A 27,936-nucleotide genomic window follows, 5' to 3' on the forward strand; every position below is an offset into this window, starting at 1 on the left:
TGCAACTTGCTATAAAACTAAAACAAAGTAGGTTCAGATATAAAGAAGGTAGGGATGTGCATGGATTTCCTCCCATTTTAGTTCATATGAGATCCAGAGGTTAATTCTAACTGGCTAAGGTTTTCTGCTCAGGACATCTGAAGTAATAACAGAAAGGAATCCAGCGATAAGAATCCTTAACTCCACATCAGGGAACTTGGATCACTGTGAAATCTTCAGGTCCTAGAGAAATGATTTCCTGAGATGTCTTCCCACATTTCCAACTCTGTTAAAATCTGACCCCCGGGGGAAACGCTGAAACCCAACTGACAGAAGAGAACTCGCAAAAATATAATTGAAGCTTAGAAGAGATCAAATGATTTCCCCTGAGATTGACCCTGAGTTTGGTTTTGAGTTCTTACCTTGATGTACTTAGCTGCCGCCTAGAGGATGGCCTAATTAACTGAACCTGGCAAGAAGCAACAATAGGCGTATCAGGACAAGGGCTAAGGACTTTTACTGACACTAGTCCATGGCCAAAATCTATTTCTCATTCCGGCTCCTATTTATGCAGAGCATTAGGAGAACAGATGATGTCAACACCACCAGGCAGACAAGTTATCCCAATGCTCAATTCCTGGCAGGAGAATTTGTGCCCTGATTTATTTTTAGTGCTTTTCTACCTTAGTAATCCAGTCAGCTGAAGAAGAGCCAGACATCTATTCTTGGAGCACACACATTTATTTATTCCTTAGCAATTAGCAATACATTTGGTCACCTGGATAAGAATCTACTAGGAGTTTGGGGCCTCATCATTTGCAAACTTACAAAGACCACACAGGATTATTACCCCAACCCAAGTGCAAGCGTGGGCCTCACTATTTCATTAGTATAAACATGTTATTCAAGGGAGAAAAAGAAAGAGACATTGCTAAAAAAAAAAAAAAATCTGGTCTATATAGCCTATCATTTCATCAGCAGGGTGGAGGTTGGGGTGAAAAGTAAGAACTCTACTTCATCTTTTATAAAATGTTAGACCTTAAGTTAGGGCACACATTTAGCTTATCATAAGCTTCAAACTGGACTGCTGCTAGGAGTTCACAATAAACAGTTCCTTTTTACCAAGACGCAGAAAATGAAATATCAAAAGATTAATCAGGCACTTCCACATCTTTACATTTGGATCTAACCCCAAATACTTAATTTTATTTCAATCTCATACAGCTTGTGAGGACAGATTTATCCAACATCAGCTGTCCTCATATTTAAAAGCTTCACCACAAAGATAAAATTAGAATCAAGTGAGGATCATATTCCTAGCAAGAATTCTGCTCTGTGTCCCACTGATGCCCCAAGACACAACTGACAAACCAAATACCAGCATTATTGTCGTTTTTCTTAGACACTTCCTAAGTAGCCATAGTATGATAGAAACTGTATAAGTAACAAAAAGAGGCATGAGCCCTAAACTCATAGAATTATGCATATGGGTATAAATTTATTTCCAACATCATTTATCAGCAAAGTGGGAGGAAGGTATGTACTGTTTGGACAAAGCTGGGAGTGACTGAAGTCAACTATCACAAACTCACTTTTTATTGCTGATGCTTTCCACTTCAGGAATTTTCCAAACTTGCATGAGGCTCAAATTAGACTAAAGACTGGGTGAAGTACAACTGTTCATTAAATCACCAAATGTCATCATCTTGGTATTAGACATTGGTGTGACAATGTATTGTATTAAAAAATCATGAAAAAGAATCTCAAGAGTTTAATCTATTATTATTGAACATTCACCTTTAATATAGTCTAATTATAAAAATGTAGCTGTAAAAATATATTGTTAATGTTCTGTTTTCAGTTTGAAGGCATTTTACAAGAAGGGAAAGCAGAAGCAACCAATAAACATACAAAAGATGTGCAGCCTCACTTATGACTAAAATACGGCAAGTTTGCAAAACAATGGGATATATTATAAGAACAATTGAGGAAGTTATTCTCAAATAACTACTGAGAATGTACCATTTTACAAAAGGGTAATCTAGCTGTAACTATTTTTTTTCCTTGTTTCTCATTCCAGTATTAACCCAGAAGCTGTACCTATTAAAATCTAAAATGAATATCCTGTAATTCCACTATAGTATAATCCCATTTGTGAAAAAAAATAAAATTATAAATATAACTGAATATGCAGATATATTTTCTGTAAAGATATATAAGAAACTATTAATAGTAGAAATTGGGGATTCAGAAGGGTCATTTTTACCTTTCACTTTGTACCTTCTGTACTCTGAATTTTTAGAATTTTTGTCCTTTAGCATTTACTACTTTTATTTTTAAAAATATTTTTGCCTTAATAGGTTTATTTCAATTTTCTGGAAAATTCATTTTTGTGGAACACCCAAGTTCCTATAAATGCCTTATGCATCAAAATAGTTAAATTATACTCAGAGTAGTTTAAGCACTGACTGAATTTTGCTATATCCTAAGTTTCTGAAATTGGTAATTCCTGTATGTTCGGTAGAATAAGCCAGAACTCAATTCACTTACTAGGACAGATAACAAAGAAGGAACTTTTATTTTGAAAGTAGATTTCACCTTCTAGGATATATTTCTTCATACTGAGCACACCAAATTCCTCCAAGACATTCACTCCAAATTCCTCCAAGACATTCACACCAAATTCCTACAAGACATTCTTCTAAGACCTCTAGTCCCAGGTTCAAGAAGGCAAGAATGTAACACTGAGTAAATGGCAGGCAAGCATGTTTTGATATGTGAAAGCCCTCTGTAAATTGCTGAATGAAACAAATTTAGATAGTAGAATGTTAGTATATTTTGTTGGTGCTACTGCCTTCTCACCAAGCATCAGACTGGATGGGATAACTACCTGAACTACCTGCATTCTGAAATTATACTAAACAGAAAACCCTCCATAGGTATAAGCTGATATCGTGACTTTAATTTCATTCTCTCACTTTTGGCAGACCCTGTAGACAGGCTGGACCCTCCCTGATATTACTTTTGAGTGTGTGTTCATATATATTTTTAAAAATAGACGGTGCATAATTAATCATATTTTGGAGTATTAACATATACAGTACTCTTCTACTTTATTTTATTTACTGGTTCATTTCCTTATTTAATAATATAGCAAATCCAGTGAATCAATTACTCAACCCAAGAACTAGAACAATACCAATAATTCACATCATCTATTTACTCCTCTCTTATCTCTTCCCCTTACTTTCCCCCAGTTGTAACCACTAACCTGTATTTTGTGTTTATCATGTCCTTGCTTTTTAAATAGTCTTATCAAGGATATATTGTTACATCTTAAGTTGAAATAGGAGAATTAAGCAGAATGAATTCCTTCATTCACCATTAACATTACAAGGATCCTGCATTAAACACTGGGAAACACACAGATGCCTGAAATAGCAGAGGGCTGTATTTGGCACTCAATACATTTTGATAAATTGGATCTAGCAGAGAAATTTACCATATTTTATGACTGCATCCTTAAATAAGCAAGGGATTTGCAGGGATCTCTTGGAATTTGGGCAGTCTAAAGAGATTTGTGATCCAAACAACTCCTTATCCTCACTCAGAGCCAGTCTGTAAAGCAATTAGCCTCTCTATTGCCAATCCCTTTCTCCCCGCTTCCTGCAACTTTTTCTCATTTGGCATTAAGGGCCAGGAGTTGAGTCTCTGCTCCTAAATACTTAACATAAAACTTCTACTACATCTGTCTGATACATGATGACACATAAATCTCCCTTAAGTACAGGTCCTATCATGTCACTCTCTACCCAGTATAGAAAACTACAGTGATTCTTTTACACAGAATATTAGCTAAATCCTTACCTTAGCATTCAAGGCTTCTTGAGATCTGATCTTCCCTATCAAACTGACTTGCTATTCCCTATGCATGCCTTACATTTTAACCAGTGTTAAGACTTTATTCAGCTATTTGCCAAAGTGTGGTCTGTGGACCAGCAGCATTCATTTACCTAGGAGTTTGTAAGAAATCCCAGATGTACTAAATCAGAATCTGCATTCTAACAAAATTTTGGAATGATGCTTATACATGTTAAATTTTGAGAATCACTGTAAAACTATCAAGTGTTTTTCCATAGTACTTGAGGAGCTGTTATTATTATTTCTTTCCCCACTGAATATGTCAGCACTTAGAAAGCAAAAGGTTGGCCAGGCACATGCCTGTAATCCCAGCACTCTGGGAGGCTGAGGCGGGCAGATCACAAGGTCAGCAGTTAAAGACCAGCCCAGCCAATTTGGTAAAACCCCCGTCTCTACTAAAAATACCTTAAAAAGGCTGGGTGCGGAGGCTCATGCCTATAATCCCAGCACTTTGGGAGGCCGAGGCGGGTCGATCACGAGGTCAACAGATCGAGACCATCCTGGTCAACAAGGTAAAACCCTGTCTCTACTAAAATTACAAAAATTAGCTGGGCATGGTGGTGCGTGCCTGTAGTCCCAGCTACTCGGTAGGCTGAGGCAGGAGAATTGCTTGAACCCAGAAGGCAGAGGTTGCGGTGAGCCAAGATCATGCCATTGCACTCCAGTCTGGGTAACAACAGCGAAACTCCATCTCAAAAAAAAAAAAAAAACTAAGAATTAGCCAGGCGTGGTGGTAATGCCTGTAATCCCAGCTACTTGGGAAGCTGAGGCAGAAGAATTGCTCGAACCCAGGACGCAGAGGTTGTAGTGAGCCGAGATCACACCACTGCACTCCAGCCTGTGCAACAGAGTGAGACTCCATTTCAGAAAAAGAAGAAGAGGAGGAGGAAGAGGAGGAGGAGGAGGAAAGCAAAAGGTTATCCAAATTATGTGCTTAAAATATTGCCTGTAATTCCAGCACTTTGGTAGGCCCAAGCCGGCAGATCGCTTCAGCCTAGGAGTTGGAGACCAGCCTCAGCAACAGGACAAAACCCTGTCTCTACAAAAAAATACAACAACAACAAAAAAAATTAGCCAGGTGTTGTGGCATGCACCTGTAGTCCCAGCTACTCAGGAGGCTGAGGTGAGGAGGATGGCTTGAGCGTGGGAGGTTGAGGTTGCAGTGAGTGCCACTGCACTCCAGCATGGGCAAGAGAGTGAGAACCTGTCTCAGTATGTAAATAAATTAAATTAAATTAAATATCTGTCTAGCCCTTAAAAACAAAGGAATACATTGAGTGGATACTTTGTAAATATACATAGATTGACTAATTGTAGTCCTGATCAGCAGCTAATAAGGTAACTAAAATCACAATGTTTCACTCTATTTTCTGACCAAACAAGCCCAACATCAACATCACATCCATATAAACGCACATAGACAAACACACGCACACACAGGGTCTTTTATAGACAGACTTTTTAACACGAAAGCAAATTGCAAAAGAAAGTGATATTAAAGCCTGCCATGAAAATCAAAGCTGTTTTGGATCAACTGGACAATCACTTTAAATTCCCTTTAAAGTGAAATTGAGAGGGTGTATGTACTTGATGGCCTCTGAAATTACATGGGGCTCTAATATTCAATAACTCTGTGACCTTAGAGAACATTGCTTCTGCACTGTCCCAGAAGTGACTATAGGGACCAGGGACAGCCCTGAGACAAGGTCTGAAGCTATAAAGCCTGACTGACTCTCTCAGTGGTCTCTAAATCCCAGCTTCTCTATAACCTCCCCAAAATGCTCCTGCTCTTTGCATGTTATCTACTATCATGACCACCTGGCCCCCTGGCCCCATTTCCTGGCACTTCAAACTGCCCCTTGCCTCCATGAGCTTGTCACTGTCCCACTTCTCTCCATCTGCGCCTCAGCTTCTCAGGCTCTCACACAGAACAAGACTGCCAAGGTGGCAAGAAGCTAAATTAAACTGCACTAGCGGAAGAGAGTAAGGGAAAAAAGATATGCTGCTAACCTGTCCCAATCACCCTCTTCCCCTCCCCTTGTAGAATTCTTTTATTTTTCTTTCTCTCTCTCTCCCCCTCTTTTTTTTTTTTTTTTTTTTTTGAGATGGGGTCTCACTCTGTCACCCAGGCTGGAGTGCTGTGGTGCATCTTGGCTCACTGCAACCTCCACCTCCCAGGTTCAAGCAATTCTCCTGCCTCAGCCTCCTCAGTAGCTGGGACTATAGATGCATGCTACCATGCCCAGCTAATTTTTATATTTTTACTAGAGACAGGGTTTCACCATGTTGGCCAGGGTAGCCTCAATCTCCTAACCTTGTGTCCACCCACCTCAGCCTCCCAAAGTGCTGGGATTATAGGTGTGAGCCACTGCGCCTGGTCGTCTTTTTTTTTTTTTTTTTTTTTAAATATTCAGGGGTACACGTTCAGGTTTGTTACAAGGATATATTGCATGATGCTGAGAGAAATGCAGTGGGGTCTCATTATATCATTTTCTGTAGTGAGGCGGCTGGACCTAGTGAGAATTTGCCCTTTGGGTATTATAAATATCTTTATTTCCTGAACATACTTTCTTTCAGTTCTGCCTCTGCCAAGGCCTCCGATGTGAGTTTTGGGGCTTTGACCAAGCTATTTCACATACAAAAAATTGAATCAACACATTTATCACACATCACTCATATTTTGGAAATAGCTTTTGATATACTGTCTAGTTCAACTAACTGCAACACCACATATATTTTCTTATATATGCAAGCAATAAATGTAGACCATTCTCAGAGTTAAGTTTCTGACCCAATGTCTTGAATATGAAAAGATTATTGGTGAACATCTCTGTTTATATCCTTAAGAGAGTCCTCCTAAACCCAAAGCCTAGTTATAAAGTAGAACCACAATGAGATACTATCTCGTGCCAGTTAGAATGGCGATCATTAAAAAGTCAGGAAACAACAGATGCTGGAGAGGATGTGGAGAAATAGAAACACTTTTACACTGTTGGTGGGAGCGTAAATTAGTTCAACCATTGTGGAAGACAGTGGGGCAATTCCTCAAGGATCTAGAACCAGAAATACCATTTGACCCAGCAATCCCATTACTGGGTATATACCAAAAGGATTATAAATCATTCTACTATAAAGGCACATGTACATGTATGTTTATCGCAGCACTGTTCACAATAGCAAAGACTTGGAACCAACCCAAATGCCCATCAGTGATAGACTGGGTAAAGAAAATGTGGCACATATACCCCATGGTATACTAAGCAGCCATAAAAAGGATGAGTTCATGTCCTTTGCAGGGACATGGATGAAGCTGGAAACCATCATTCTCAGCAAACTAACACAGGAATAGAAAACCAAACACCACATGTTCTCACTCATAAGTGGGAGTTGAACAATGAGAACACAAGGACACAGAACGGGGAACATCACACACCAGGGCCTGTCAGGGGGTGGGGGGATAAGGGAGGGAGAGCATTAGGAGAAATATCTAATGTAGATGACGGGTTGATGGATGCAGCAAACCACCTTGGTACATGTATACCTATGTAACAAACCTGTACGTTTAGCATATGTATCTCAGAACTTAAAGTATAATTTTTAAAAAGAAGAAGTTTGGACTTTAAGAACCTGTGTAAAAATAAAGGATCATCTAGACTAAATAAATAAAGTAGAACTTCAGGCTTTTCATTACAGCGTAGGTCCCCTTTCCTCTTATTTCCCAAGAAGTACACATTATGAAATTACTCACACAGGTCAAGAAAGTACTTCAAGGAAGAACTCTCTGCTCTAGAGATGAACTATGTGGATTTTATTCCTGGCTCCACAACTTACTAACTACATGACTGGGTAATTTGTGTAAACTCTCTAAGCTTATGTTTCCTTTCTTGTAAAATGGGAATAATAATATCCCTAGATATTGGAGTTATTGAGGAGTGAATGAGATTATGTATATAAAGTGGTTAGTACAGTGCCTACACGATTAACTCCATTTCACAGTTATTAAAAATTAAGGTCAGAGAGGGTTGTTGTGAATGATCTTTTTTTTTTTAATTTGCAAAGCCTGCTTAATGCTACAGATTCTCCTCTAGGACTTTTCTACTTGCACACATCTCTAGCACATGACACTGTCCATGTGGGAGGTAACCTGACTCCCAGCTAATTACACTATAGGGTCTTAGCTGCCCTTAGGCACAAAGTATTCCTCTGGGCAATAACTCTGTGTGTATGTATGTATGGCTAACAGAAATGGAATAGCCCCTTTTAAAAATTGGGCATGATTTTATAACATAAAACCTCATGTAAAGTTTTTATGTTATAAATTAGATCAACCATTGTGGAAGACAGTGTGGTGATTCCTCAAGGATCTGTAACCAGAAATACCATTTGACCCAGCAATCCCATTACTGGGCATATACCTCATGTAAAACTTATGTAAAGTTTTTATGTTATAAAATACCAAAGGCAGTGGCATCAAAAAGAACAAAAAGCCTGAGCACAGTGGCTCACACATGTAATCCCAACACTCTGGGAGGGAGGGAAGGGAGAATCGCTTCAACCCAAAAGTTCAAGACCAGCCCAAGCAACATAACAAAAGTATACGTCCACTAAAAAAAAAAGTTTAAAAATTAGCTGAACATGATGGCATGTGCCTATGGTCCGAGCTACTCAGGAGGCTGAGGAGGGAGGTTCACTTGAGCCCAGGAATTCAAGGCTGCAGTGAGCAATATGATTGTAATACTGCACTCCAACCTGGGTGACATAGCGAGACCTCATTTCAAAGAAAAAAAGGCAAACATCCTCTTCCTATTTTAAGTGACATATCAAAGGAAATAAAAGTTCGATGGTTAAGTATCAAAGTCTCTTCTGCATTCAGCAGAATGTAAAAGACATCCAATCTTCCCAACCTCTAAGATGATGTGTCTGCTTCAGAATGCCACCACTGGAGAGGGTACCATTGGGGTTAAAGCAATGGCTCTTCCTAAAGACAAATGAAGGGGTAAAATGTGTTCATGAAGAACTGTGTATCTTCGAACCAGTCTATCAGAGATTAGAATACAACAAGTTAGTTCTGGTGTGGGATTGAGGAAGTGATAGGTTTGGAGGGCTAGTTCTAAAGGAAGAAACACTGTAATGTATGTGTAGGAAAGCGTTCTGGGTAGGGGCAGACAGAAGAGGTGAGGAGAGCTTGCAAAATACAAACTATGTCAATCAGAAGTTCTGCCAAAAGTTGGATTCGAAGTTCTCACTTCCAGGACAGGAAGGTTCTTAATTCTAGGCAACTTGTCTCCTGACATCTCTCAGCAGCATGATCACTGCAGGTGTTAGAGAGTGAGACCCAGGAAGCAGTGTAGCTATTCACTTGGAATATGGGCCCCCACCATCACTGTTCCTCTCCTTTGTCCTAGGGCTAGTTCAATTTCAACATTTCACCCTCAAATAAGAAAAAGATCATAAACCCAAACTTTAGCTACATTTGAAAGTTCCCTAAGAAAACAAAGTGAAAAGTAGCTTGCCACATAATTCAACTTTTTATATTAGTATCTGAACCCTAAGGCCTGAATTTTTTATAAAGAAGAATTCTGCAAACTGGGTCTTTTAAAACTACTTCCTCTATTGTCACAAGAACAACTGGGGAAAGATAGTCTTTAAGAGATGGTTCTTGGAACATTTTATTTTGGAGCCCTAAGCCTTCATGTGAGGAAACTGCTACCAGGAGGTCACTATCCTGTAAGAAACTCAAGCCACATGGAGATCCCTGAAGGATGAGACACCAAGTTGAGTAGTGGGGTGAACTGACCAAGGTGTCACAAAGGTGCCATACATGTGAGTGAAGAAACTATCTGGGAAATGCATTATCTAGTTCCAGCTGTCAACACTTGGATCGGAGATGAACTGCTCGGCCAGCTCTTCTCAAATTCCTGACCTAAAACATCAAGCCACAGGAGAAAGACCATATGCCCCAGAAGAGCCCTCCAGTGAGCAAGATTTTAAAGATATGTCCCAGTTGTGTCTAATTCCACTACGATTTCAGTATCAAGGGAAAGAAGTAGTAACATTCATAACTCATGACAGGCATCATATCCTTTGATGGAGAAGCTGTCTGAGAAAGGCCATAAACAATGTGGACCTTGACAATAAGAAAACAGTAAGGGTTGAGCTACATAGATATTCACATAGAGATGCATCTTTTATAATAACTTCATAGAGTAGATGGTTTTATATAAAAACACAATTTAGATATAGGAACCATGAGAACCAGGACAGTAAGTATTTTAATCTGACATGGAGAGATGGATGATCAATAATAACAGAACGGACCACCTCTTTGGTACTTTGTAAAATCAAAAATTTGACAAAACACTGGGGAAGAGACAAAACTCTAAATGTGATGAAGAAAAATTTCCAGTCATGTAGAAAACAACAGCTAACGCTTGACATCAGTTAAACGTGTTGAAAATTTTTAAAAAGTGATTTCTTTTTTCCAAAAGCAAGCAAGCAAGAAAGAAAACAAAACAGAGACCAATATGAAGGCTGTATGCTAATGAATCAGAGATATGAAATAATTAAAATCTACTTTTGCTAGAAAATGGTCTAGATAGACTGGGGAAGAAATAGTGAGATACATCTTTAGAATTTCCCATGTATAAAGCTTCCTTAAGAACTTTTCGAAACTATCATCAAAATACTCAGTTGATGTCAAATATCATCCTCTTTGAACAGCTTGAGTATGTTTACAAAACAGATGCATTTATTTTTGCAGGGACTAATACTACAGTAACAGTGGTGGCTATGAACTGACACAGTGGGCCAGAGCAGAAATTGGATTTGTTCAGAAAGTGATGGAAACCATCTCATAGACACAAAACTCACAACTCCTTTACTGACTTCATTCATGTACCTCTTTCCTCAACTATTTGTTCTTCCTCCACCCCGTTAGGTGTAATAGAGGATAAAAAATGGCCAGGTGCAGTGGCACACACCTGAAGTCTTAGCTACTCCCGAGGCTGAAGTAAAGGACTGCTTGAAGCCAGGAGTTTGAGGCTATAGTGTGCTAGGATTGCCCATGTGAACAGCTACTGTACTCTAGCCTGGGCAACATGGCAAAATCCTGTCTCTTAAAAAATAAAAAACTTAAAAATAAAGCCAGGTGTAGTTGCTCACACCTATAATCCCAGCACTTTGGGAGGCCAAGGCGAGTGGATTACCTGAGATTGGGAGTTAGAGACTAGCCTGACCAACATGGAAAAACCCCGTCTCTACTAAAAAATAAAAAATCAGCTGGGTGTGATGGCGCCTGTAATCCCAGCTACCTGGGAGGCTGAGGCCAGAGAACTGCTTGAACCTGGGAGGTAGAGGTTACGGTTACCCAAGATCCCACCATTGCACTCCAGCCTGGGCAACAAGAACGAAACTTCATCTCAAAAAAAAAAAAAATCTAAAAATAAATAAAGCAATTAAATTAACTGTTAAAATCGTTCACAATATCTGTTGCTTAATGGACACTTAGAATTAATTATCTTTATGTGAATAAAGTTTACCTAGTATGACATCTGTTACCAAAGAGAAGGTAAATAAACATGCAAACACTAAATCTTCAGCCTGGTCTACCTAGCAAGACTCCATCTCTACAAAAAAAAAAAAAAAAAAACATAGCGAAGCATGGTGGCATGTGCCTGTAGTAGTCCTAGCTACTCAGGAGGCTGAGGTGGGAGGATGACTTGAGCCCAGGAGTTCAAGGTTGCAGTGAGATATCGTCATGCCACTGCACCCCAGACTGGGTGACAGAGTAAGACCCTCTCTCTAAAAACAAAACAAAACAAAAACACTAAATAATAAAATAGGCAAATAAAAGAAAATAAGTGGAACAGTACAATAACCTCTCCATCAAATCAAAATAACCTAAGTAACATTTTAAAAGAATGCAGAGTTTAAGTTATTATATAAATTTAAAATATTCTCACTAATGTGATACTTGAATACATTTTAAATACTGTACATTGCTAAATCTGCCTTACCTTACCTCTCTCTCCTCTTTTTTCCTAATGAAGCTACTATCAAATTCTTTAGTTGTTCACTTTCAAATAGATCTAATGTCCTATTTTTCAGACCACTGAACCTGTATAATATCTATGAAGTTAGTATAACTCTGCAGACATCCCACCTATTCAGGCAATGTTAAGGCATCATCATTGTTCATTTGTCTGATCTCTATGTATCTTGTCATCTTTCCAGGGTAAGATTGCCAAGGTCTTAGACTCTTCATTTGGTGGAGTCTAATTTTGTTCTCTTTACAAAGAGCTAGGGTTACACTCAGCAAAGGTTACCATTTACGTGAGACATGAAGCCTGCTAGCATAACTCATCACCAAAGTAAAACCCTGGCTATTTTTTCCCCCAACAACATACCCAGTGCTACCTAAAATCAGGAAAGAACACTTCAGGATAAGTCACATGTAGGGCCCACATGTACCAAGAACCCACACTTTGATTTTGATATTCTGGAGTGTTGTATTTTCCAAACAAACAAAAGGGTTTTTTTCCTTTTGAAAAATCTCCTTTTTTTCTCCCCTAGAGGAAAATACATGAGAATCAAATGTAAAAGACCACAGTGGCTTTAGCAAGAGAAGCCAATATTTAAGGGTGAGCTTTCTTTTCGAAATTCTTCCTTTTTGTATTTGGCTTTGCTTTATCATTTACTCAAATTAGTTCTGAAAGATTTTTAATAAATAAATAACATTTTAAGTCATTTCAGTAATTTCTAAGACTCAGCTCACCATCTTTCAAACCTCTGCATTCTGAAGTGGCAGGCAAAGCCAGTTCCTTAAATGCTGACTGCTTTTGCTTTAAGCACCAATGTTCATCTTTCTTTCTATTCTCCTATGATGGAAATTCATCTACTCAGACCCTGAGATATTTTTTAATGTTTGAAAAGGGCAAATATTAAACCTAGAAGAAACCTTAGGGACCATCTTACTTCTGATATGAGATAACTGAGACCCCCAAAGGTCTTGTCCAAATCATAACTAATTAATGACAGCCCTAAAAGAGAATCTAAATTTCCTTCATCTTAAATTTGTGCTCTCTTTCCCCGTATTACTTGACCCTTCTATATTTTTATTCATTTCAGACATAGATTATATAACTCAGCAATATACAGAAAGTAAGATTCAGGGCATTTCTTTGTTCCATTAGTCATCACTGTCTTTTTTCATTGGTTGGAAGATCAGGGACAGAAAATGGGAAACTCCTACTTGGCCTCCCCACCCCAAGGATTAAATGGTAACAGGGGCTGCCAGGTGCCCTGCCCATGAAGCTTGACTGTTCATGCTTAGAAGAAGGAGCATCATGAACATTAAGAAGCCAGGTACAAAGATCTTTCTCTTTATAAAGACTGAATTTTCTCTTTTTTGTTTTCATTAGCTTACAGATACAGAATGACTTCAAGGTGGCAAAAACTTGGATTCCACACACTACCAAAACTGTCCTGCTAATGTTTTCCAGCTTCTCCTCTGAGATGTGCCAAGTGCTTAGAGGATATTTTATCCTCTTGCACCAATTGACCTTACATTTATTTATAAGGTATGTTTCTTCCAAGAAGTTTCAGAAGTTTTATATATACTCTCTCATGTAATCATTCTCTTCCCACAGAGGGGAAGCATTTCATTTTTATCTTTTTGCCATAGCCAAAGTTTCCCTGTTGTTTCCAGGATTTCTTTCCAGAGTTTGATGCTTAAAGTTTACACTCTCCAGAAGTCACAAACATTCTCAACTGAAGCCTTAACCAATATTGCTGACAAAGCAAACTCATTCATTCAACAATTATTTATTGAGCATCTCCTGTGTGCCTGGCACTATTCCAGGCACTAGGGATTCAGGAGTGAACAAAACAGACTAAGTCTCCATCCTCATGGAGCTTATGTATAAAACAAAAGTCCACTTAAGTCCTTTGAAAAGTAAAGTCCTTCTGGGACTTTAATGGACTGTTCTGGTAATGGATGTTCTGGTAATGGATTGTTCCATTACTCGCTGAATTCAGAACCATAAACATATTCTGATCTAATAACAGGGAAAAAAAAACACTACAGTCTCAACTACTCAGAATAATATCCAGTTTTGAATTTATCTAGTAATAAAGAGTCCATTTGCTATAAACTTGCATGGATTGCACTAGAAGACAAAAGACTCAAATCCTGACTCCTCTACCAACAGATTACATGACCTCAGACAAACAACATACTCTCTCTGAACCTTACTTTTGTTCTCCAAAGATGTTAGACCAGAAGATTTTTCATGTCATCTCTTGGTCTTCAAGTCTATGATTGGTTAACCTCACCTAAGATGGCTAGTAAAATATAGGATTTACTGCCAACATCAATAGAGGAGGAATCCTGCTATATCAATTGCTTTTATTTGTTGGGTGGGATTGAGGAAAACTGCACAAAGCAATATACACCTCCTAGGAAAATGTAATATTCCCTATGCAATAATCTGCAAAATCAACCAACTCCTCACCTACTATGCGTTCAACACTAGGGAGACATATTAAAAAATCCCTGATCTTAAGGAACCTCCAAAGAAAGTACATGATAATAAATTATTAAAAACAAAAGTATATTATAGAAGTTCTAAGTTCACAAGAGAAAAAATATCAAGGAAGCCTAGATCAGTAACCTCTGAGGAAGGGTAGACTATCTCCTGAATCACCATATAATAACAATCATCAGAATAATATTAGCAGCTAACATTCATTGAGTGCTTGATATATATCATATATAAATTAAGTGCTTTTGTAAGCTATCAAACCCTAGAAATAAACAGTATTATTGTGTCTTTTTATCAATGGGGAAATTGAGACTTAGAGAAAAACCTAACATACCTAATAATAAATGCAAACAATCTGACCCCAGAGTATTCCACATCATCTAATGGTCATGGGCTGCTTGCCTCACATTCAAGATAAAGGGATAAGCCACAGTATCCGGCACAGTTTAATGTTCCATGAATGTTACTTAATGACCTTCTCTATCCATCCCCCACTACCATTCACCCTCAACCCTCATCTCACATATGTACCTCATCTTTTCCAATTCTAAACATTTTTCAAAATTCAGTTGAAGGTCCTCCCTGAACTTAGACCAATCAAGCTTCTATCTCCTTATTTCTAGCACTTACTTCTCAAAGCCTTCCAGGTGATTGATCATGTGCTGTCTTGTGATGTCACGGGCATGATTTAATGTCTCTAATGTCTCTGATGTCTTACGATATTATTAAGATGAACCTATATTATTATTATTCATCTTTTGCACTATTTAGCTTTTCATATAATTTAATTGTGTCAGTTAACTCCAAAACCCTTTGCGTTGTTCCTGGAGTCTTAGCAAAAGAGGCATCAGGAACCATTTACCAATTCAAGAGTTTGACTGTTTGTGAAGTTTTCATTTTTTAGGAAAATGATCCAAGCCAAGCAAATGCAGCTAACACATCAAAGTTTGGTTCCACCCTGTTTAGAGAGTACATAGATAAAGGCTCTTTCTGTTTGTGCCTAATTTTGGACATAAAAATCTAATGCATGTTTATATCTCATGCATATTCGTAGAACTGAATTTATCTGCTTCCGAACTACTGAGAATACTATCTGTTCTTAGAAAATGAAAAAACTGGCCAGCCATGGTGGCTCACATCTGTAATCCCAGCACTTTGGAAGGCTGAGGTGGGTGGATCACCTGAGGTCAGGAGTTCAAGACCAGCCTGGTCAACTTGGTAAAACCCCATCTCTACAAAAAATATTTTAAAATTGTCCAGGTATGGTGGTGGGTACCTGTAACCCCAGTTACTGGGGAGGCTGAGGCAGGAGAATAGCTTGAACCAAGGAGGAGTAGGTTGCAGTGAGCCAAGATCACACCTCTGCACTCCAGACTGGACAACCGAGTGAGACTCCATCTTAAAAAAAATAAAAAAATAAAAGGCCAGGCATGGTGGCTCACACCTGTAATCTCAGCACATTGGGAGGCCTAGGCAGGCAGATCGTGAGGTCAAAAAAGTCAAGACCATCCTGGCCAACATGGTAAAACCCCGTCTCTACTAAAAAAATAAGAAAAATTAGCTGGGCATGGTGGTGCATGCCTGTGGTTCCAGCTACTCAGGAGGCTGAGGCAAGAGAATTACTTGAACCCAGGAGGCAGAGTTGCAGTGAACAGAGATCATGCCATTGCACTCCAACCTAGGCTACAGAGTGAAACTCTCAAAAAGAAAGAGAGAGAGAGAGAGAGAGAAAAGAAAAGAAGAAAATGAAAAAACTAACTCTTACAAACACCAAAGGCAGGCTGCTGCTGCCACTGCCCAGAGACTGCTGAGCCCCTGTCCGTGCACTGCCACCACCCACTCTGGACACAGAACATCAAGTCGTGGATAAAAATGAGCTGGTTCATAGGGCCAAACTGGCCAAGCAGGCTGAGAGAGATGACATGGCAGCCTGCACGAAGTCTATAACTAAGCAAGTAGCTGCATTATCCAATGAAGAGAGGAATCTCTTCCCAGTTGCTTATAAAAATGTTGTAGGAGCCCGTAGGTCATCTTGGAGGGTCGTCTCAAGTATTGAACAAAAGACAGAAAGTTCTGAGAAAAAAACAGCAGATGGCTTGAGAATACAGAGAGAAAATTGGAAAGGAACTAAGAGATACCTGCAATGATGTACTGTCTCTTTTGGAAAAGTTCTTGATACCCAATGCTTCACAAGCAGAGAGCAAAGTCTTCTATTTGAAAATGGAAGGAGAATACCACTATTACTTGGCTGAGGTTGCCGCTGGTGAAGACAAGAAAGGGATTGTGGATGAGTCACAACAAGCATACCAAGAAGCTTTTGAAATCAGCAAAAAGCAAATGCAATCAACAAATCCTATCAGACTGGGTCTGGCCCTTAACTTCTCTAGTTCTATTTTGAGATTCTGAACTCCCCAGAGAAAGCCTGCTCTCTTGCAAAGACAGCTTTTGATGAAGCTATTGCTGAACTTGATACATTAAGTGAGGAGTCATACAAAGACAGCACGCTAATAATGCAATTACTGAGAGACAACTTGACATTGTGGACATCGGATACCCAAGGAGAGGAAGCTGAAGCAGGAGAAGGAGGGGGAAATTAACTGGTCTTCAAACTTTTATCTGCCTCATTCTAAAATTTACACAGACCATTTGTCATCCATGCTGTCCCACAAATAGTATTTTATTTACAATTTATGACAGGTTTATGTTACTTCTATTTGAATTTCTATATTTCCCATGTGGTTTTTATGTTTAATATTAGGGGAGTAGAGCCAGTTAACATTTAGGGAGTTACCTGTTCTCATCTTGAGGTGGCCAATATGGAATTTTTATATAAGTTATAAATGTTTGGCATAGTACTTTTGGTATACTGTGGCTTCACAAGGGCCAGTGTTAAAACTGCTTCCATGTCTAAGCAAAGAAAACTGCCTACATAATGTTTTGTGCTGGTGGGGAATAAAAGGGATCATTGGTTCCAGTCACAGGTGTAGTAATTGTGAGTATTTTAAAGTTTGGAGCACTTACAAGGCTGTGGTAGAAACAGATATCCCATGGATACCACATGTTAAACCATGTATGTCTGTGGAATACTCAATGTCAGTGTGCACACATTTGACTACAGCTGCAGAAGTGTTCCTTTAGACAAAGTTGTGACCCATTTTACTCTGGATAAGGGCAGAAATAATTCACATTCCAAGTTACCTGCTGTTAGCTTTCATTATTTTTGCTGCACTCATTTTATTTGTATTTAGATGTTTTAGGCAACCTAAAAACAAATTTTGGTACATTACGGCTTCATAAGGGCCAGTGTTAAAACTGACTGTTAGAGTTAAAAAGTCCTAACTCTAATCTCTATTGAATTATTGGCTCTATGAGAGCCAAATCGTGTATATCAAGCACTGCAGTAAAACAAAAACCCATGTACTTAACTTTGTTTAGGTTTTTTGCTTTTGTGATTTTTTTATACGTGTCTAACATGCATGTGCTGTAAAAATAGTTAATAGGGAAATAACTTGAGATGATAGCTAGCTTTGTTTCATGTCTTATAAAATTTTCATGAACAATCCTAGCATGATTGTTAAGAACATGTGTATTAATTCATGTAAGTGGAATAAAAGTTTTATGAATGGACGGTCATTTAACTACTTTCTCTACAGCTTTTCATATAAATTAGTCTTTTGGCGCTGAAACTTCTCTAAAGGAAATAGTACATTTTTGGAAATGTATTCCTTATACCCTCTTGGCAGCTAATGGACTTTTACCAAGTTTAAACACAAAGTTTATCATAACAACAAAAATACTACTAATATAACTACTGTTTGCAACCATGTCCCATTATCCCCTCTATTTCCTCCCAACCCTGAAGAAAATTAGTTCCTATTTTTCTGGGAGAGGAGGAGATTGATTAGAAAAAAAGTAATATGTTCCATTCAAAATTTTGGTATATGGCATTTTCTAACTTAGGAAGCCACAATGTTCTTGACCCATCATAACATTGGGTAGCATTAACTACAAATTTTGTGCTTCCAAATTACTTTTTGGTGTTTAAGAATTTCTTGATACTCTTATAGCCTGCCTTTGATTTTGATTCTTTATTTTTTTCTATTTGTCAGGTATACAAGATTACCTTCCTTTTTTAGCATTCTGTCTTGTCACCAACCATTCCTACTTGGTGGCCATGTACTTGGAAAAAGGCCACATGATCTTTCTGGCTCCACTCAATGTCTAAGATACCCTGCTTCCTTTGCTTGCATCCCACAAACTATTTCCCTCATCCTATTTACTGCAGCAAATCTCTCCTTAGTTTATGAGATGGTGTTCATTTCCCTTTAAAACCCTACCTATCCTGAATTGTCTGTCATTGTCTGCCTTTAAAATCCTTCCTCTTTCTCTCTCTAAATAATGATGGGGCTAAATTATACCCAAAGCTCACTTTACACAATATTTCCTTAGTACTTGGCAGAAAACACCAAACAAAAATGCCATTTTAAAAGAGGTATATTTTTTCTTTTAGAGTGTAAGCTCCTCAAGAGCAGGGACAATGTTTTCTGTATGTTCTATTGTGCCTGTTACACTGTAAATGCTCAATAAATATTGATGATGGGGAAAAAAGGCAACTTTGGTTCAGATTTATTTTAATCTTACAAATTTATTATAAAATACTATATACATAGGAAAAGTTAATAGAATATTTATGTACAGTTTACATAACAATAAAAGGTACATTCTATAGCCACTATCCACCTTAACAAATAAAACATAAAGTAGTTATTAGTTAATCTTTTTACATCACCAAATTTTAGTCTAATTCAAATTAAGCCTGATATGGTTCTAAAACTTCCAAATGATAAAGGGTTTTTCAAGATTGAAAAGAGCCACCAAGTATTAAGGGATTATATATTGAGATTAGGAGATTAGATAAATCTCGTTCTATGGTGTCAAATACTGTATGTAATGGTGTCAAATACTGTATGTAAAAGACTTTTAAGTGGGAACTCATTTTTTTTTATTAAAGCACTGTTGTGTAATGCAAATTTATGGCCTGAATTTTCTGGAATAGTTACAATTTTAGATATTCTATTTCCATAAACCAAGGACTTTCTGGAAATTACCATATTTTGTTACTTAGGCTAATCTACATCTTCCAATTAAACTCTCCTACATGGAAATCACATAAAAGTTCTTTGTGGGCCACGTGATCTAAACGTTGGTTTGAGGAAATAAATCATCATAGATATAGTGTAAAAAAAGTATCAGGTCACAAGTTTAGGAGATCCTAACTCTAATCTCTATTGAATTATTGGCTCTATAAGAGTGAAATCATGAATAAATTTCCATTCACAACTGCCACAAAAAGAATAAAATACCTAGGAATACAACTAATGGGAAATGAAGGGCCTCTTCAAGAAAACTACAAACCTCTGCTCAAAGAAATCAGAGAGGACACAAACAAATGGAAAAATATTCCATGCTCATGTACAGGAACAATCAAAATCGAGAAAATGGCCATATGCCCAAAGCAGTTTATAGATTCAGTGCTATTCCCATTAAACTACCATTGATATTCTTAACTAAATTAGAAAAAATATATATTTTAAAATTCATATGAAACCAGAAAAAGAGATCAACTAAGACAATCCTAAGCAAAAAGAATAAAGCTGGAGGCATCACACTACCCAATCTCAAATCATACTACAAGGCTACAGTAACCAAAACATCATGGTACTATTATAAGAACAGATACATACACCAATGGAAGAGAATAGAGAACCTGCTGGTGAGGTTGTAGAGAAAAAAGAATGCTTTTATACTGTTGGTGGAAGTGTAAATTGTTCAACCACTGTGGAAGACAGTGTACCAATTTCTCAAACACCTAGGGGCAGAAATACCATTTGACCCAGCAATCCCATTACTGGGTATACACCCAAAGGAATATAAATCATTCTATTATAAAGATACATGCACATGTATGTTCACTGCAGCACTATCCACAATAGCAAAGACATGTAATCAACCTAAATGCCCAACAATGATAGACTGGATAAAGAAAATGTGATACATATACATCATGGAACACTATGCAGCCCTTAAAAGGAACAAGATCATGCCCTTTGAAGGGACATGGATGGAGTGGAAGCCATTATCTTTAGCAAACTAATTCAGGAACAGAAAACTAAATACCACATATTCTCACTTATAAGTGAGAGCTGAACAATGAGAATACATGGACACATCAAGGGGAACAACACACACTAGGGCCTTTCGGAGGGTGAAGGGTGGATAGGTGGAGAGCATCAGGAAGAATAGTTAATCAATGCTTGGCTTAATACCTAGGTGATGGAATGATCTGTGTAGCAAATCACCATGGTACATGTTTACCTATGTAGCAAACATACACATCCTGCACATGTACCCTGGAACATAATATACAAATTGGAAATTTAAAAAAAAAGAAAATATATTTGAAAAAAAGAATTTTTGATGAAAATATAATGATTGAAGTTTATTTTGGAGAGACAGAAAAACTGAATAAGCCAGTAACTTTAGAAGATATCGAGAAAGTTTTATTAACACTTTAGGAAAGCTCATGGTTCAGAATGGTGCCATCTAATAAAAATACAATGCCTATCAGAAATAACAACAGCAAATATAATTTTAAATTTTCTAATAGTAACAATAAAATAACAAAAAGGAACAGGTAAAATTAATTGTAATATGTTTTAACACAACATATATAAAAGACTATCATTTCAATGTGCAATCAACATAAAAATTCATTTTACAGCTGGGCGTAGTGGCTTATGCCTTTAATCCCAGAATTTTGGGAGGCCAAGGCAGGATACCTTGAGGCCAGGAATTCAAGACCAGCCTGGCCAACATGATGAAACCCCTTCTCTACAAAAAATAAAATAAAATTAGCTGGTTGTGGTGGCACTCCTGTAATCCCAGCTACTCAGGATGCTAAGGCAGAAGAATCACTTGAACCCAGGAGTCAGAGGCTGCAGTGGGCAGAGATCACGTCACTGCACTTCAGATGGGGCAACAGAGACTCTGTCTCAAAAGTAATAACAGTAATAATAATAATCTTACCTTTTTTGTTAGTCTTTAAAACTGTATTTTGCATTAAAATATTGGAATTTAGTTGCTAAATTTTCATTTGAAATGCTTCATGTGTGCATTTAAATTGTATACAATTTACAAAAAAGTAGATTCATATACCTAGACTATTCTAAACACAGACGTTTTCCTAAACTGAAAATGAATCTTTAAATGTAAATTTAATTTAACGAAAATAAATTTTTAAATTAAAAAATTTTATTGGCTCTGAAGTGAGCTCTGAACTGTCAAGTAGTTAACATAGACAGCAACATAACCAATATTAAGATTAATAGGAGGTTGACGATCCAAGATGGCCGATCGCTAACATCCCGGGATTGCAGCTCTCAGGGAAGGCGCGGAGAACTAGAGGACGCCACACTTTCAGACAAATTCTGGTTGCTCACAGAGCAGGAGATCCCCCAGTGGAGGAAACACACGGGTGGCCAGCGCGACTCTCGTGGCCGGTGCAGCGGTTCCACCGGCACCTTGGCACGGCAGCTCTCGGAGCAAAGTAAACAGGTTCTGAGGACCGGCCCGGATCCCCAGCAGGACACCAGAGCCCGGCAGCGGCTGTGATGGCACCTCGGCGCGGGAGCGCTCGGCGCAGAGTAAATAGGACCGGTTTCCCTTCTGACAGAGGTTTGGAGCCCCAGGAAGGCAGAGTCGCCTACTACCGACACAAGAAGGAAGCCCGACAGGAGAATCCTGGGCAGAAAAGCACCATCAGTTTTAACGCTGCTGCTCTGGCCCTGGGAACTAACAACCTGGACGTCCACTCAAGAGACCTAATCTGAAAGTTAGTAATTTCAAAGAGACAGGAGGATAAATTTACAATGACGGGAAGAAACCAGTGTAAAAAAGCTGAGAATACTCAAAATCAGAACGCCTCTCCCTCTAAAGATGATCACAGTTCCACATCGACAATGAAACAAGGCTTGATGGAGAATGAGCGCCTCCTGATGACAGAATCACTCTTCAAGGAATGGATAATAAGAAACTTCGGTGAGTTAAAAGAACATGTTGTAGCCCAACGTAAAGAAACTAGGAACTTTGAAAAAAGGTTTGATGAAATCCTATTGAGAATAGACAACTTAGAGCGGAGTATGAGTGAATTAATGGAACTAAAGAATACAATACAGGAACTCCGAGAAGTATGCACAGGTTTAAACACTCGAATTGTTCAAGCAGAAGAAGGGATATCAGAGGTCAAAGTCCAACTTAATGAAATAAAACGTGAAGAAAAGATTAGAGAAAAAAGGATAAAAAGGAATGAGCAAAGTCTCCAAGAAATGTGGGACTATGTGAAAAGACCAAATTTACGTTTGATAGGTGTACCTGAATGCGACGGAGAGAATGAATCCAAGCTGGAAAATACCCTTCAGGATATTATTCAGGAAAATTTTCCTAAACTAGCAAAGCAGGTCAAAATTCAACCCTAGGTAATACAGAGAACACCACAAAGATATTCCTCAAGAAGAGCAACCCCAAGGCACATAATCGTTAGATTCACCAGGGTTGAAACAAAGGAGAAAATACTAAGGGCAGCCAGAGAGAAAGGTCAGGTTACCCACAAAGGCAAGCCTATCAGACTTACAGCAGATCTCTCAGCAGAAACTCTACGAGCCAGAAGAGAGTGGGGGCCAATATTCAACATTCTCAAAGAACAGAACCTTCAGCCCAGACTTTCATATCCAGCCAAACTAAGCTTCACAACTGAAGGAAAAATAAAATCTTTTATGAACAAGCAAGAACTCGGAGATTTTATTACCACCAGGCCTGCTTTACAAGAGCTTCTGAAAGAAACATTACACACAGAAAGAAACAACCAGTATTAGCCTTTCTAAAAATACCCCCAAAAAGTAAAGAGCACCAACATAAAGAAGAATTTACACCAACGAATGGATAAAACAGCCAGTCAACATCAAATGGCAGTAACCCTAAATTTAAATTGACTAAATCCCCCAATCAAAAGACACAGCCAAAACCCAATGGCATTTTACATCCAGACCTGTTTCACATGCAAGGATACACAAAGACTCAAAACAAAGGGATGGAGAAAGATTTACCAACCAAATGGAGAGCAAAAATAAATAATAAATAAATAAAAAGCAGGAGTTGCAATTCTCGTATCGGAGAAAATAGATTTTAAAGCAACAAAGATATAGTGGTAAAAGGATCAATGCAACAACAAGAGCTAATGATCCTAACACCCAGATACGAGACTTAGATTCAATGAGACAGAAAATTAATAAGGATATCAAGGACTCGAACTCAGATCCGGAACAAGTAAACTTAATAAATATTCATAGAGCTCTCCACTTCAAATACACAAAATATACATTCTTGTCAATACCACATCACACCTACCCATAAGTTTAAATGAAACATTGATTGGCCATTATTAATACTCAATTTTTTCAAAATAAAGCAATATTTCCATTTACTCTCCCTCTTTCTCTTCCTCTTTCTTCCTCTCCTTTACTTATTTTTTTTTTTCTTTCCTTCTCTCAAAAAAAAAGAAATCAACTTGTAAACCTCTAGATCCAGGTCGGCAATGTCTCTCTCATTGCTTGATTTCCTTCCTTCCCTTCCCTCCCTCCCTCCCTCCCTCCCCGCTTCCTCCCTTCCTTCCTTCCTTCATCCCTTCCTTCCTCCCTACTGTCCTTCTTCCCTCCCTCCCCGCTTCCTCCATTCCTTCCTTCCTTCCTTCATCCCTTCCTTCCTCCCTACCGTCCTTCTTCCCTCCCTTCCTGCCTCCCTCCCCCACACAAAAAAAAAAAAAGATTAATAGTATCTATGAGGAAAAATTAAACTAGTATCATGGGAGAAGCTCAATTATTCCTAGTATTAACAATTGAAATATATTTCTCAAGTAAATCATCATGAAGATAATAGGAACATTGACAACATCTGCTTTGGTCCAAATGCTTATGTCCCCCCAAAATTCACACATTGAAACCTAATATTCAAATGTAACAGCATTAAGAACTAGGGCCTTTTGGAAGTGATTAAGTCCTGAAGGCTCCAATCTCATAAATGGGATTAGTATCCTTATAAAAGAAACTTGAGGGAATTACCTTTCCCCTTCTACCATGCACACAGCAACAAGGTACCATTTATGAAGGAGACAGCCCTCACCAAAATCTGCTGGTACCTTGATCTTGGACTTCTCAGCCTCCAGAACTGTGAGCAACAAATTTCTACAGTTTACAAATTACCCAGTAAGGTATCTTAAAGGGTATCATAGTGAGCCTGAAGAGACTAAGATAACATCCTTCCTTATAACAAGCATAGTAATGTGTTTCAATGTATTTCTTACCATAACAAACATTCTAAAGACTTCAGACCAAAATACAAATTCACAGATACTACTCTATGGCTCCAAAATAATGGGGTTTTTTGTTTTTATTTTTATTTTATTTTATTTTATTTTATTTTATTTATTTTTTTTTTTTTTTTTGAGACGGAGTTTCGCTCTTGTTACCCAGACTGGGGTGCAATGGCGCAATCTCAGCTCACCGCAACCTCCGCCTCCTGGGTTCAGGCAATTCTCCTGTCTCAGCCTCCTGAGTAGCTGGGATTACAGGCACGCGCCACCATGCCCAGCTAATTTTTTGTATTTTTAGTAGAGACGGGGTTTCACCATGTTGACCAGTATGGTCTCGATCTCTTGACCTCGTGATCCACCCACCTCGACCTCCCAAAGTGCTGGGATTACAGGCTTGAGCCACCACGCTTTATTTTTTGAGATGAAGTATCACTCTGTTGCCAGGCTGAGTTTGAGACCAGCCTGACCAACATGGTGAAACCCCATCTCTACTAAAAATACAAAAATTAGCTGCATGTGGTGGTGCAGCCTGTAGTCCCAGCTACTCAGGAGGCTGATGTGGGAGGATGCAGTGTGCTGAGATCATACCACTGCACTCCAGCCTGGGCAACAGAGCAAGACTCCATCAAAAAAAAAAATCCAGATGTTCTGAATTAACCTGTCTATAACCAACACTGCTGCTAGTCTGAGTATAAATACAATACACTGGAACTAAATTGTATTAATACCCAGTGAGATTTAGACAAAATTTAGTTTTATCTTCCTTGAAGGTGTCCAGAGAAGTAAGGAAAAGTTTTATTCCTGGGATTGTGGTTGGAATGTGCTACAGAAATGTCAGAGTAAGTACTGAATCTCATATGGATGTGCATTTGTTGCATGTGAATGAAGTGAAAGCTCCACTTTAAAAAATGCCAAAAAACTAAAACTTTGCAGACAAATTTTGAAGTGATTATTTGCTTTATAAGTTATTTCTTCTAGACAATGTGTTTTATAACACCTCCTGATTGCCAGACTGAGACAAAAGAAACTTAAAGTGAAACTATTAGGAGCCAAAATCCACTAATAATTGGTTAAAATGGTAAAAAAAAAAAAAAAAAAAAAAAAAAGCATTAAAATTATTATGCAAATATAAAGAAATACAAGGATTATAGATAAAAATATGTGCTACATTCAAATGTGTATACAGAGAGGCATTTCTATCAAAGTTGCCTCTAATCTTTCTTTCACCTGATTGTGTTTGATTTTGTTTCCCCCACAGGATAAAGAAGAAAACCACTAGAGTTTCTCTGACCATCAGCTCCCAGCTAATGAAACCTCCAGCAACAGATCAAGTTATTCTACTTCAGTTCAACCACTGTGTATTGACCTCCAGAGGATAGGTTTAGTTTTGGGCCTTCTGAGAGGGTCCCAGTAATGGAGACATGGACCCTAGAAAAAAGAATCAATGCAGTTTTCTTAAGAAGTATACATGAGGCCGGGCACAGTGGCTCACACCTATAATCCCAGCACTTTGGGAGGCTGAGGCAGGTGGATCACAAGGTCAAGATATCGAAACCATCCCAGCCAACATGATAAAACACCCTCTCTACTAAAAATATAAAAATAGCTGGGCATGGTGGCATGTGCCTGTAGTCCCAGTTACTTGGGAGGCTGAGGCAGGAGAATCACTTGAACCTGGGAGACAGAGGTTGCAGTGAGCTGAGATCACACCACTGCACTCCAGCCTGGTGACAGAGCAAGACTCTGTCTGAATAAAAAAAGAAGTATACATGAAGAAAGCCTCTAGATGCATGACCTCAAAAGAACAAGAAAGAAATTCATAGGTTTCAGATGTGAGGGCGATCTGGCTGCGACATCTGTCACCCCACTGATCGCCAGGGTTGATTCGGCTGATCTGGCTGGCTAGGCGGGTGTCCCCTTCCTCCCTCACTGCTCCGTGTGCATCCCTCCTGAAGCTGTGCGCTCTGTCGAAGAGGACGACCATCCCCTATAGAGGAGGACCAGTCTTCGGTCAAGGGTATACGAGTAGCTGCGCTCCCCTGCTAGAACCTCCAAACAAGCTCTCAAGAAATTCATAGGTTTCAGAAAGAATTCCATTGTAGCTCTATATGGCTTGACCCTTTGTCTGTGTGCCACACCATAAAGGACAGTTGGTTTTTAGGAACTTGTTCCCATAAGAGAGTATTCCAACTACCCGAGGATGAATTCCCTTTTAATTAAAAAAAAAAAAAAAAAAAAAAAACCAAAGCAAGGAAGGGAAGTGCTTTTTTGAAAACCTAAATGATCTAAGAAGAGCAACTATATAGAGGAAGAAAAAAAATTTAGTAAAATTTAAAAGGTTTTTCAACCTTTAATCTATAGTGTCTAAATACTTGCCAATATGCATTTCCCAAATATAAATTGCCTGGTGTTGTATTTCTCCATCTCAGCTAATGAAATGCTGGAAGATAAAGAAGAAAGTATACCACTAAAGCAAACATCCAAACTGACACTGAAATGAGAAGCATCATGCTTTTCATAAAGGAAACTTAGGGTGTGGTAGGTAGCAGCTAAAACTGAGCCAGTTAGATTTTGGCCACCATGTACCTGAATTTCAGGGCTTTGACAGTATGAGTGACAGCATCATGTTCTCTTTCATTCCTTAAACCAGATGCAGAGTCCCTGCAGCAGCCTGTCAGGATCCAGTTGTGTGGTACCCCCTGTGTTTACTAAGGTAAACTCTCCATCCTGCACGATGGGGTTTAGATTTTATAAATAAGTTATAGACGTTAATGAAGTGATAAGAAGAAAAAAAGCAGAAACCAGGAAGGATTTCAGAGATTAATATCACTTTATATATGAGAAAAATGAGGCTGAAAAGGGTGAAATGATTTGCTCAGTGTTGCAGAGCAATTCATGGCATACCCTGTGCTCTTTAGACTTCTGCTCTGTGGCAGTCCTCCAGTTCTGGAGGGCAATGCTTAGACTGTCCCCTCCAAGGAGACTGCTTTGCCTGACCTCAAGGTATAGTCAAATTCTTTTAACTAGCCATAAAATGCCATTCTGAAGAAGCCAACAAGCGAAGTAGAATCT

General features: G+C 38.5%; 1 protein-coding gene and 1 pseudogene across 48 annotated transcripts in view; one reads left to right on the forward strand and one right to left on the reverse strand.

The window, feature by feature from the left end:
* The window catches only part of KLHL3 (kelch like family member 3), a 297,123-nt gene that overhangs the window by 230,080 nt on the left and 39,107 nt on the right, over positions 1–27,936 (reverse strand). For 8 of the 48 annotated variants that reach the window (XM_078360208.1, XM_078360165.1, XM_078360105.1 and 5 more), the window contains exon 3: positions 16,580–16,701. The exons of the other annotated variants lie outside the window; for them this stretch is intronic. The gene's annotated coding sequence lies outside the window, so the exon portion shown is untranslated. The remainder of the gene's footprint in view (positions 1–16,579; positions 16,702–27,936) is intronic. 48 annotated transcript variants of the gene reach the window in all.
* Positions 16,349–17,125, forward strand: LOC108589619 (14-3-3 protein zeta/delta pseudogene; annotated as a pseudogene).

This window comes from Callithrix jacchus, chromosome 2 (genome assembly GCF_049354715.1).
Source record: "Callithrix jacchus isolate 240 chromosome 2, calJac240_pri, whole genome shotgun sequence".
NCBI lineage: Eukaryota > Metazoa > Chordata > Mammalia > Primates > Cebidae > Callithrix > Callithrix jacchus.